General features: G+C 35.6%; 1 protein-coding gene across 5 annotated transcripts in view; it reads right to left on the bottom strand.

Annotated features, from left to right (window-relative positions):
- Positions 1-14,243, bottom strand: part of CDH12 (cadherin 12) — a 1,002,553-nt gene that overhangs the window by 513,453 nt on the left and 474,857 nt on the right. Inside the window, exon 3 of one of the 5 annotated variants that reach the window (XM_067030821.1) lies at positions 9,454-9,474. The exons of the other annotated variants lie outside the window; for them this stretch is intronic. The gene's annotated coding sequence lies outside the window, so the exon portion shown is untranslated. The remainder of the gene's footprint in view (positions 1-9,453; positions 9,475-14,243) is intronic. 5 annotated transcript variants of the gene reach the window in all.

Genomic DNA, 14,243 nt, shown 5'->3' on the forward strand with positions numbered 1-14,243 from the left:
GCTAAAAATAAAATTATAAAAAATAAAATGAAACATATTGACAACACCAAAATTTTGGCAAGGCTCCCAAGAAACAGAATCACTCAAACATTGCTGGTGTAAGTGTGAAATGGTACAGACACTCGGGAAAACAGTTTGCAAGTTTCGTAAAAAACCAAACCAAACCAATCATGCAACTGTTTTATGACCTGGAGACTGCACTCCTTGGCATCTATGCCAGAGACAGGAAAATGTACATTCACACAGAAACTTGTAAACAAACATTCACAGCGTCTCTATGTGTAATAGCCCAAAACTGTAGCAAAATCTAAACGTTCTGCAAAGGATGAATCACCAAACACAATACCGTACATCCAAATGATGAGATATTACACAGGAAATACAAAGGAACAAACTATTGATGCATGCCACAGCTCAGGTGGATCTCCAGACAATTATGCTCAGTGAAAAAAAAAACAAAAGCCATTTCCAAAAGTTTACATATTTCAGATTTCATTTAGACAATGCTCTTCAACCTTAAAATGATAAAATTGTTGAAATGGAGAACACACTAGTGGTTGCTAGGGGTTGACTAAGGAAATGGGGGCCGGTGGACAGTGAGTGTAGCTATAAAAGAGCACCATGAAGGATCCTTGAGGCGACAGAAATGTTCTGAATCTTGTCTGGATCAAAATACATTGTCATATTTTGTTGCAGTTTTGCAAAATGCTGGGGTAAACTGGGTAAAGGATCCGTGGAAACTGTATACTGTTTCTTACACTGAATGTGAATCTGAAATCATCTCAAAATAAAGACATTAGTTTAAAAAGTTAGATGACTCCACAAAATAAGAATTAAACAAATAAATGGACCTTTGCTTTTTGTTTTCTTATTTTAATTTCCTATTTATTCATTAATATATACATTCACTATTATTCATTTATTCATGTGTTCTTAGGCTTTTAGTGTTATTTTCACTCTACTTATAGGTGTGTGGATTGAAAAGGGGTATTTTATGAATTTAATTCACTGGGATTATTTCATTCACTGGGCTTTATTTTTTATCCATCTGGAATGCTGCAAGAATCACACACTGATAATAATAATGATAAACTTATATACACTATCTTGTCAAGCTAGAGGGGAAACGTCTGTATTTACTTCTTTGTAAACGTTATTTTCTGATTTCTACTAAACACCACCGTAACCTTTCTGTCTCAGTTCATATATTCAGCAGATACTGCTCGAGCACCTACTCTGCGGTACTTGTTGTTCCAAACGCTGAACATTCTGCTGGTGAAAATACAACCTCTAGCCAGTAAGTGAGATATGTAATACACATCACACCTGCAAAGTCAAAAGACATTGTATATATCTGGAGCTAAGAAATCTGAACCTAAGTTTGAGAATAATCAGGTTTTTCAAAAATGATGGTGTTATAGGTGGAATTGTGCCCTCCACTCCCCAAGATTCATGTGTTGAAGTTTCAACCCTCAGTACCTCAAAATAGAAGCATATTTGGAGATAAGCTCTTTAAAGAAGTAATTCAGGTAAATGAGACCTTTAGGGTGGGATTCTAATCAAATATGACTGGTACCCTTATAAGAAGAGGAAGAGACACCAGGATGCACATGCACACAGGAAAGGCCATGTGAGGACACAGTGAGAAAGTGGCCATGTACCAAGTCAAGGAGAGAGGCCTCAGGAGACACTGACCCTGACAAACCCTTGCTCTTGGACTTCCAGCCTCCAGAACTGGGAGACAATAAATTTCTGCTATTTAAGCCACACAGTCTGTAGTATTTTGTTATGACAGCTCTAACAAACTGATATAGATGGTATTGGACGGTATCCCATCTAGAGAGAGTTTGCAGCTATGGGAGGATGAGAAAAGGGTACTCCAAAGTGTACATAGTGGGAATAGGGGCCAAAGGTTGCCTAAGAGGATTGAAAAGTTTCTCCTGATGAGATGAAATAGAAACCTAGAGAATGTAGATGCCAAAAGAAGAGGTGAAGAAAGATCATAAACATCAGAGGTCACTGAGGTCATGGGAAAGATTGCAAGTTGATAGGGAAACAGGAAGTGAAGTCATCAGGGACGTCATTCAGGTTTTGCACTCAAGGAACTGGGTGACTGCATTGCCACGCATCTTTTGCAAACTCCATGAATGAGATTTGAAAAAGAAATTTAAAATTCCATTTTTTCAAATTCTGTTGAAATCTGTCTCTCTTTCTATAGTATTAGGGTTTAAGTGGGCACAGAACCACCCACCCTGGAGGTCACATTTCTAAAGCTCTTTTCTGGCTAGGAGTGAAAAAAGACAATGTCCTGACAAAAGAATGTGATGTATGCCAGCTCCAGATCTTATTATTAATTATTTAAGGCTTTTTAGACAGGTAGGTTAATATCGGTAAGTGCACCAGCCAGAAATGAACGACATGAATTGAGGATGCCAAAATTATTAAACTATCTCCAACACATACTCACATAATATTAAGATTTTAAGCAAATGCTAAACAATTTCTAGTTTTATTATTACTATATTAAATAACTCACAAAGTCATTAGTATAAGGTTCACATAAAAACTAATCAATTTTCAAATGAGCCTGTGTACACACACACACACAAACACACACACACAAAACCAAATACATATAAACATCGTAGAGTACATTTAAACGGGATAATTTGCAGAAGGACTCCTTTATATTGAAAAACTTATAAACATATCTTTTGGCATTAGTTTCATCCATCTTACTAGCGGTAATGTAATCTCTTAGCTCAGTTTAACTCCAATATCATTTTAGTTTGTTCCCTTAAGACTGACTGAATGATGCTTTCACTGAACTAAAGGGAATTTTGCTATCAAATTAAAAGATTGATTCCTGAATAGCAATCTAATATATAATGCAACTGATTCTTACTATTTACTTTTGAAACCAGTGCACTACTCTATAAATATACTTCATGTTTTCAGATTTCAGAAATTAATTCTGTATCTATCATACTCCATGGAATTGACTATAACAATGTTCAATTTTTGAACATACTAAAACAAGAAGGACAAAGAGGGCTTCCCTGGTGGCGCGGTGGTTGAGAGTCCGCCTGCCGATGCAGGGGACGCGGGTTCGTGCCCCGGTCCGGGAAGATCCCACATGCCACGAAGCGGCTGGGCCCGTGAGCCATGGACGCTGAGCCTGCGCGTCCGGAGCCTGTGCTCCGCAGTGGGAGAGGCCACAGCAGTGAGAGGCCCACGTACCGCAAAAAAAAAAAAAAAAAAAAAAAAAAAAAAAAAAAAAAAAAGAAGGACAAAGAAATGATGTACCACTATATAGATCTGTGCCAAGTCTATAATTAGGTTATTTTCTATAATCATGATACATAATTGTGTATGAGTAGGGAAACAGAAATTAAACAAATAACATGTGCCAGATACTATGGGTGAATTATATAATTTATTATTATTCCTTATGCCTTGGGATATTCAATTTTGTTTTTTAATTTAAAGATAATGTTAGTGGAACATTATATGCGTCCAGATGCCAGGAAGCATATTGCTACTCTACGGAAGAGACCTGTACCACCTTAAAGAGTTTGGTGCACAATTTCAGGACATAGACCAAGTGGTAAACGAGAGCCTAAAAAATATTTTATTACAAATATTATTTGCACCTTTTAATGGAAACAAACTCAAATCCTCAGATACATATATTTATGTGTGGGTATATATATGCATGTATATACACAAAGAAAGTATATATACATACATATATACACATATATATTTTTAAAAAATAGTAATATAGCCACAAATACCAAGAAAGTCATAGAATGTCACACATTTGTACGGTTTTTTTAAACTGATTATAATCTAGACGAGAATTCCCTACAATGCTGGTCATTTTAACTTAAAAACTCAGTGTAATAAGCATTTGGGCAATAAATAATCCTCGTTCTGCCATTGATGACACTAATAATAGAATTATAATAATATTAATGATGTTATAATATTCCAGATGCAAAGGCATACACTTAAATTTGGTTTCTATACACAAAGCAGTGAGTGTACTTAAGACAGCTGTGAGCTGGCACCAGAAAATTCACTTTTAAACAGTGTATTTGGTCAGAACTGCACCTCAGTGTTTAGATAATAAGTCCCATAATCATCCAAGAAACTAAGGCAAATGTTGCATTTTCTCAACCTGTCCTTACGAGTTCTTCTTTCTCCCAGCTTAATTTACTGTGTCCAGCATGCCTTAACAGGGAAGAGTCATTTCAGTTGCTTTGAGGAAATCAAAGAACTGAAATAGCCTTCATTCTGACAGCAATCAGTAGAGTAACTTCTATGTGCCAAGCAGACTGTCAAATCAAGTCACTTTAAAAAGCACTCCTTGTGAGTTTAGGGCTCATTTGCCAGTGGGAACAAAGAAATTCTTGTTAATATGTATGTACAGCCACTTTGGGTGCTGGTATTTCACAGTCTGCAGAGAAATCACAAGGCGCTAGTAAACCTGGCCAGTTTGCCTTCTCAGGCTGCCTCTGATATCAGCAGCTCCAGACTTCCTGCCTCCTGCAATGATTAGCCCATGGCTTTGCCGACATACCATTCAGGAAGGTAGGTGCCCTGCTGCCCTCAAACCGTCAGCTCGGAATCCAACCTCATTACCCCCGTGTGAAAGGTGTAAGGGGAGTCTCTTTTAGTCCTCTATGAGTATCATTTATCAAATTTCCATTTGAAGATTGCATGGCCTCCAAAGTATTATAATTTTGTTCTCCAGTGAATGCTTACAAAAGTTGAATGTGTCTGGATTGAGGCAATCTGAGTAATAGGTATCATGCTGTACCTGAAGCCATTGTCCCCTAAACCCTCAGGCTATGGTGGGTCATGACAGATTTGATTTTTACCCAGGGTAGATTTTCTTCTAGGAGACCTGCAAGGCCACCCTTGTAATTTGCCTTTAGAAGGAATCCCTTTCAGTTTTTCCTGTCTGTCCACACACATATGCCTGTATAATTACATCTGTATTTATACAGGAATATTTCTCAAATTTTGAAACTATTTCAATTATTCATCGATGAAAATCCTCAGGCCTGTGTAAATCAATCATGAAATATATATGTCTGGTAGGGAAAGAGTTGTTGATGGCTTTACATACTAATTTTATACTTAGATGTCTCTGCATAGGGAAAAAATTTCTTAAATTTTTGAGGTTCTGGGAAAAAATGTATGACCATTTATGACAATCTTATGTAGTGTGTATTTCAGATTTCAGAAATAAATGATGTACCACTATATAGATCTGTGCAAAGTCTATAATTAGGCTATTTTCTGTAATCATGACACATAATTGTGTATAAGTACATAATTGTGTATAAGTACATAATTGTGTATAAGTAAACTTTGTATAACCCCAGTTTTCAAAAGAAAATGGACTTTTCATCTCAAAGCCTGTCTGTGTTATGTAGCAAAGTCATGGAAATATTAGAGCTACTTAGATTTTAGATTTAAAGTCAGGAAATATTTTAAAGAGGCTAAATTCAGCACAGTGAGTTAAAGGAAGGATAAGGAATGCAGATGGGTGCTCCAATTATATGAATTAGAACAGAAAGAGAATCATTGGTGATACTCTAGAAACAGGAGAAAACAGTGAGTAGAATATAGAAGAAGCAAAAGTTTCACTAGAATGCTAGGCCATCAATTTATCTTACCTTTTTAGAAAGGGAACAGCAGGACTCACAAAATACCTCAGGGCCAAAATTCTACTTGGGAAAGGCAGGGATGAAAGAGAACAGACTTGACACCGATATTAGCAGTACTCTGTGGAAATTTACTTTCCTGTATCTGAATGTTCAACTTCTTAATTGCTAAGAATATAGTTGGCTTCACAGGGTTCCACTGCTTGGTGTGCTGCAATAGCTTACAGTATGGTTGTGGATCCCAAGAACTATATAAAATCATGAGTTTAATTATGGAAATGAAAATTAATAGAAACTTATGTGATTAGGCTAATCAAATGTTCTTCAAAATATATACAAGCTCTATTTGTGAATCCTTCCGTTTAATTTTAATTTCATATTAAAATAAAGGGCATACGAACTAGACTAGGGCATATGAATTAGACTAATAAAATATCATCTTTTCATTGAGCTCATTCAAGGGTTCCTACAAAGATAGGGTTAGAGAGGAGGAGGAGGAGGGAAGGAAACTGAGGCTTATATCTGTTGAGAAGTAGGAAGATATTCGGGGGAACAAATTCTCACTCCTTCAGCCTTAAACTAAAGCAACTCTTTCAGAACTAAACCCACTTGGGTCCTCCCTTCTTCTGACCCAGGAGGAGAGTTTGAGTTTTTTTCCCCATGATTAGTTTCTGACATGTGACCTGAAAAAGGAGAAAAGTGATGAAAATAGAAAGTATAATACAATAAACAGAGTCAACCAATGCCTGAGAAGAAACCAGAAACCATAAAATAATGACATTGAGAAAATTAACTATAAGTAACTTTACATCTCACATAGGGGAGATTTAAAAAGTAATATGCATGTTTAAAATAATTAAGAGATGTTATACATCAAAGTCACTCTATTTAACTACCTTGGATGGGAAAATTGCAGTTTATGTAAATATATAAATTCATCGTTTTAAAAATTGCCTGGCTTTTTTTTCTATTTAATATAACTTAATGAAGCATACTATAAAATAGAAGTCCTGTGTTTTTATTTATAAATTAGAATAACTATATATTGAATATTCTTAAAGCAAATCATATTAGGTGGAGGGCAAGCAAACAAGCAAAACCCCAGGAATAAAATCCACTATATAGGGCTTCCCTGGTGGCGCAGTGGTTGAGAGTCCGCCTGCCGATGCAGGGAACGCGGGTTCGTGCCCCGGTCCGGGAAGATCCCACATGCCGCGGAGCGACCGGGCCCGTGAGCCATGGCCGCTGAGCCTGCGTGTCCGGAGCCTGTGCTCCGCAACGGGAGAGACCGCAACAGTGTGAGGCCCGCGTACAGGAAAAAAAAAAACTTGCTGACTATTCATGTACTTAGTATTCAACTCTATATGAGAAAGAGGTTTAAAGTTTTACATGAGCTCTTTAACTTTTCTCCTGGTGTTAATTAGCTTAGGCTAAATTGTACGATCTCTGGGGCTTTTCACCACCAAGGCTTATTTGCTGCTTACAACACCTGTTTATCTCCTCACTCAGCCTCATTCCAGGCTGGTGAAAGAGTCTCCATCTAAGATGTTGCTGGTCCATAAAGGGACGGAGATCATATTTTGAATAATAGTAAAATAAAGCATTATAGTCCAGCTATAGCATATGTTCTCAGAGAGCAAGAAAATTATTCTCAATACTTCTGTGCTGCTCCGTAGTAGCTGGCATAAAATAAATAGTAAGTAAATATTTTTGACCAATGATTCATAATAAAATAACTTTCATTTTATGAAACTTTAATTTTAGTAAAAGGGCCACACAACTGACAGGGGACAAGAAGAAATTCATTGTCTTTCAAAACAAAGCATTCAATACTAAAGGCATTACTACATTATTTGCATTTTAATATTTCAATAGCATTTTGTTGTTCTATAGACTGAATTAAAATTTTCACTTGATTTTTTTGGTAGCTCAGTGCAGATCTTTTATTCACATGCCCTCCTGGTATAGAATAGCAAGCGGCAAACTATCATTAAAGCACCCGTAGGTTAAGCTCAGAATTAGAAAGTCCTTATTCTGATGATTAGGAGAGACAACAAGTGTAGGGAAGTAAATATCAGATCAAAAGCTGTGTCTCCAGTCCTGACAGAACAATCAGTCTTTGACATTTACGCAGTAAGCAAATACAGTGTGCATTTTATAAACAGCAAATAAACGGGCAACCTCAGAACATCACTTTAATGAGGGTGACTTTCCTGGCTGCGACCACACTTCCCGTATTCACTGACGCTTCCTGGGGAAGACGCAAGTCAGGAAAGCTTACAAAGCACTTAAAAACCATAGCAGACAATGAAAACTAAAAAGGCCATTTAGGTTTTCTGAAAGAGAAGCATAGCAATATGCCTTCAAAAGCTTCTCAAAAGGCATCAGCTTAGGATTCCACTCATGGAGCTAAGGCCCCTTTTCAAAAGGCAAAAATATCGGAAGCAGCAGAAAAAAATTCTTTAAAAAATACTGGAAGTTTCATGAATGTATTTTAGTTTAAAAATTGATACTCTGATTTAATATTATTTATGAATGCATGAAATAATACTCTCGTGAAGGTTAGCACTCTAGAAATAGTTTATATCGTTATTTTCTCTGCTCAGTCTACGCCAGTGCCAAAAACCAAGTGGGAACCCAATAAATATAAATGGATGATGACGATGATAACTTCTCTGAGATGTACACACAGGTTGAAAAATCAGTTATTAAACCCATATGCATTTTCACTTTGAATTTGCCTTTCTAAAGAACTTGAAATCAGATTTATTTCAGTCTTGTCTCTGCTATATTTTGATGAGAAATGAAGAAACTGCAGACACAGACCTTTATATTGATGATGCAGGATTTATGTATTAGTCTCATTCATTGGGCAGGTTAGAGAGCTATCATTTTTGAATTCACCCACTGCATTCTGGGGCAGTGAGCCCTTGTGAAACTACAAACTCAATTAGAGCATGAATTAATATTTTATACATCAAATTGCATAAGTTATACTTGGTTGAACAGAGTAACTCAATTAAAATATGATTTATAATTAAGTCCTTATCAATCACCCTAAGAGTGCAAGCAATCTGTATAGTTGGTCCTCGGTTCTCATTTAAAACTGTGAAGTGACTTGTCAGGTAATAAGAATAATCAGTTTTAGGTAAGAGACAATTGCTTGCTGCAATACAGTCACATCTGTAATTGATCAGCAACGGTGTGATGATTTATCATTCATGAGATGTGTACTATCTCAGAAAGCTTAACTTATAGAGTGGAGCATGCAGCCTCAAATTTGCAAACATTTCAGAATTAGAACAGTTCTATACTCCATACTTTTCATGTTTTTTACCCCTTAAAAATATAGAAATTAAACTAGATCTACTTCCAATCATCACAATTAAAAATTATATTACATGCACACATTTGTGCATGTGTGTTGCTACTCCTATAAAAATATTTTCAAACCACTCATGACATGGAAAAACGTCACCTTGGGCAATATTGAAGAATGCTTACTTCTTTACACTGATTTGTTTTTTTCTCATTAAGACATTTTTTAGAGTAGTTTAGTTTCACAAACACTGACTTTTTCCTTAACAGAAAAATCAAGTAAATTTTATCCATTGGCCATTTTTTGACTATAAAATGCTCATCTTTTATCAGAAATCCATATAGAAGATTATAAATTTTGTTTATGGCATAAGTTACTTAATAGGAAGCATGGAAAATAATGCTGTAAAGGCTCAAAATTGAAATGGATTTCCATATGAAGAATCAAGAGACATACCCCCATATGGTTGGTGTTGTTCTGTAAGTACAGATCCAGGAGAGGCAGAAAGTAAGGAATAAAGAAGTGGAATTAAAATGAGAAGATAGAGTTGCAGAGTGAGTGTGTTTGCTTTAGCTTTAGAGGAGAGGAAAGAGAGCAGAAACACGTTATACATCATAGTCTAGAGTGTAAATCTCAGGGCATTACTCCACGTTGGCCAAATTACTTGCTCTCTTGCTACTTTCATTTTTCCATTTGTGAATATACATAAATAATACTTTACTTAGCTCAGTCATGAGGCTCACCATATTAATAAATGTGAAAGAAATTTCCTAGTAATGTAGTTCAAGTAAAGCATGCTATTATTGTAACTTTTTATCCAGTAGTCAAATTAAATGGTGTTTTTCTCACTTTGCTATTTTTGCATAGCCATAAAATGCATTTATTTTCTCAATACAAAGCACAAAATTTCACAATAATGAACAGATGATGTCAGTGCAAACAAGTTTTGCAATGTTGATCTTAATTATAATAAAGAAATGCTATCCAGATCATAGGTCATAAAGAAGCAGGGATGCAAATTTTACTAAAAAATTATCAGTAAAAAGGAAAACAGGTAGTATTTCAATGAATTCCACTATTTTAAGATTATAGAATTTTTATCTTATTGGTTAATCAACACACACACACACACACACACACATAAAATTGAAGTGAACATATTTTTTGTGTAAAGTAAGATCAGTTTATGAGAAATTTATGAGAAAAACGTAACCTAGGTTTATGTCCCCATATGCAATATTTTAGAATAGTCTTAGCTTATAATAACTCATCATGGGGTGATACTTATAAATTGGAATGTATAACACAGAACTGTATAACTCAGATTTTGAAAAGTTGCTAAATTATCAAGACCATAGATTACCTTTACTAAAAATAGATCTCAGGTTCCAATCTAGCCAAAAAGAGAATAAATATGAAAAACTTTTAAATCTTCATATTGCAAGAAATAATCAAATATTATTTCATAAAATATATTTAAATATTTTATCTGATCACTTAATTTTAGACCTGAGAAATACATATGTTTATAGTTATTATTTTCAGCTTAATGAGGCTTTAAAAAGAAATAAATGGACTCATATTCAATTATAATTATCACAATGTTCTCTTTTGTCTGAGATGTCCTTTAATAACAGAACACAGAGAGTCTCTTCATCCCAAATCTGAAAGTGAGGTTTCCATCACTCTAACTTGTGATCAAATATAACAATTTATAAGAAAATTAGAGGTCAGTTTACATTAAACAGCATAAACCAAACCTGTAACTTAATAAAGCATGGTGGTAAGACCAATATCTAAGCGGGAGGCAGGCTTAATATATGCTGTACCTGTAGAATGCCATTCATAGGAAATTGACTCAAGATTTATAGCTGCAGGTAATATTTCAGTGTCAGTGAAAACCAGGGCACATGCCTCAGCAGCAGAAATTAACCCTCAAGGAAATAATAATGTTATATTTGTAGGTGGGAGAATCACACTGGCTGAAGCCCTAAAAATTATATCACTTCGAATTTGGCAAAATTCAGAAAAAAATTTGTATACATGAATAATGTTAACAAATAAATCATAGCCAAAATATAGCCCTCTTTTGATTGCACTGAAACCTGTATTCATTTGATGTTATGACATAAATAAAAATCATAAATATGAAACAACAAAAAAGAAAGCTAGATGGTGTATTGGAATATTTGCTTTTAGGAGACAACAGTTCAATCTGATGATACTTAGAAATATAAATGATGAGACTTTTACTATGTTGATTTCATATGACTGTCATGAAAAAATACATTTTCATCTGGAAAGGAATCTAAATTTATATTTCCACTATATTACATTAACTACACAAAACAAACTGAAAGAGGTAAATTTACAGTATTGCTGATCAGCACCCTGGAAAGGTAGAACTACACTCTCCAATCGAGGTGAAGCATTTCACGTGTATAACTAATTTCAAAACAGTGGTAATCACAAGCATTTGAGCTCATCAAGATAAACAAACTGAATTAACAAGTGTGAAATTCATAGTGAATATTATCCTTCAAGGGAATGAGCATTAATAAATTCAATTGCAAGTGGTTAATATCGCATATACTACTGTGAAATATCATGTTTTTCAAGATATTAAATGCATTTAGGAAAAAAATTTTCCCCTTTCACTCTTAATGTCAGTATTTGGAAACAAAGCAAAAGAAAATTCATGCTCTTAATCAAGGATTTATCTATTTCTGCTGTATTCTAATTTCCCAGTTGGCTTTACATCTCATGAAACTACAAAGAATAACTGCATTAACATTCTGAGCATCGAACAACACATTGCATCAAATATATGCTCAAAAGTGTCCTAGACAAGCTGGACTGTAGAACATAGACATAAGGAAAAATGTTTCCTTTTCAGTTGTGAAAAATTGTACGTGTAAAAAACCCTGTCAAATTCTGTGTCTATATTTGACAGTGAAAATATATGGCATGTCGAGTCAATTTTTTCTAGCTCCACCAGTGATACTGTTTGTACAAATGGGCAAGGTTTAATACTTCAAAATATTCAAAAGACACTGCAACATATGCTGAATTTCACTTATTCCAGCTATGTATTCATTGTCTCAAAGCCTGATTGTGGAAGCTATTTTCAAGCATGCAAAGCAGCAAAAGAGTTAAGGAAAATTGTATTGTCTAAGATATCTTGGAATCTTGTTCTTTCTGAATAGTGAAGAGAAAAAAAATACACTGAGGGGGGAAAAACAAAATCTTCTTTTATTAAGGACCATTTCATTTCATAGCTCTTATTTCTCATTTTGTTAGGAAGGACATCATTCTTTTAGAGGGCAGAAAAGAATAGAGAAAAATGTATTTTCTGTTTGACATGAGACATTTAATACAATAGAAATGTCTAATTGGTGTCACACAAGGTCAGATGACTTTGTCCCCACAATCAGGGAAACCTGTGAAATGAAAGGTCAACATATAATGTCTCTAAACCTACCAAGGGAGAATTGTATTTTTTCCCATAATACACACAGAAGTCATATTTTTATTATAAAAATAAGCAAAAAAAGTGACATTCATTAAAATGGTAACGGTTTTCATGAAACAGTCAATATTCTATTATTTTGTATTAAAATGAAAGTAGACCCAGATGGTTACTAATTGGGAGATAAAATATATGTGTCTATGTGTGTTTATATGTGTATCTGTGAGTTTGTAAAGCAAAAGTCTGTTTTCTATTGAAGATTACAGTTGTCGTTTGGAGGTGATTTACATAAAATAGAATGACACTTTCTATATATCCATAAGATTTCTCCATGTGGAATAAGTTATTCCTTTGCAGGGTCAGAGAGGGCCGATCCTAGGCAAAAATAAAGGTGTTGACATTTCTCCTTTTACCTCTTATCACTTCATTACCTCTCAAGTTTGTTTTTTTTTTTTTTTTTTTTGCGGTATGCGGGCCTCCCACTGCTGTGGCCTCTCCCGCTGCGCAGCACAGGCTCCGGACGCGCAGGCCCAGCGGCCATGGCTCACGGGCCCAGCCGTTCCTCGGCATGTGGGATCTTCCCGGACCGGGGCACGAACCCGTATCCTCTGCATCGGCAGGCGGACTCTCAACCACCGCACCACCAGGGAAGCCCACCTCTCAAGTTTTGAAATCCTATAACTCTTCTCTGTCTGACTATTCTATTGTGAGTCATTTCCTGCTAAAATTCCTTGGATCATTCCCTCTCCCCAGGCTACACATCAGATGCTGAGTCTTCAGAAGCTTTTCCATAAGCAAAATGACCTTGGCCTGTTATCTGCCTTTAAGAGGTTTTGCTAATTCTAATCTGATCAATAGATTACAAAAATATGTTTCTGTAATAAATGTAGATGAATTATAATGGTTTAATATGATGGCTGGCTGTACGTACATTTGAAAATAGACTTACACACCCAAATGAAAAAGCATGAGTGCCTAACCTAAGAATATAGTCACTATAGCTTAATTTATGGTACTTGGAAATGGAAGTGGTTGCATTGGGTTTAGACAGAGAAAAGAACAAAGGCTTAACAAGCATTGCTTTCCACAGATTATTTTGCATCACAAAAATGTAGAGGTCCACAGACTATACTTTCCAAACTTCAATTTGAGATTTGAGACTTAAATGGTTGATTCTACCTTTTTTTTTTTTTTTTTTTAGTATATCATTAGAGTTTTCAGCTCTATTACTGTTCATACATGGTTACTAGTTATTATTATATTTAAATTTTACAATGTATTCTTTTTTTTTTTTTTTTGAAGATGTTGGGGTAGGTTATTTATTTATTTTTGCTGTGTTGGGTCTTCATTTCTGTGCGAGGGCTTTCTCTAGCTGTGACAAGCGGGGGCCACTCTTCATCACGGTGCGCGGGCCTCTCACTATCGCGGCCTCTCGTTGCAGAGCACAAGCTCCAGACGCACAGGCTCAGTAGTTTTGGCTCACGGGCCTAGCTGCTCCGCGGCAAGTGGGATCCTCCCAGACCAGGGCTCGAACCCATGTCCCCTGCATTAGCAGGCAGATTCTCAACCACTGCGCCACCAGAGAAGCCCAAGTTTTACAATGTATGCTTTTAAAGGTTGTTTCTACAAGACATATCAGGCATATAAATGAGGAGCTTATGTAGGAATCTCTTCAACGCATTTATTAAAAGTAACTCATGGATGTATCATATCAATATAGAGTTCTAGAGAGCCATAAATCCAGTCAGTAATGATTGGGGAAGACTTTTGCTTATGT

Source organism: Kogia breviceps, chromosome 4 (assembly GCF_026419965.1).
Source record: "Kogia breviceps isolate mKogBre1 chromosome 4, mKogBre1 haplotype 1, whole genome shotgun sequence".
NCBI classification, from domain to species: Eukaryota; Metazoa; Chordata; class Mammalia; order Artiodactyla; family Physeteridae; genus Kogia; species Kogia breviceps.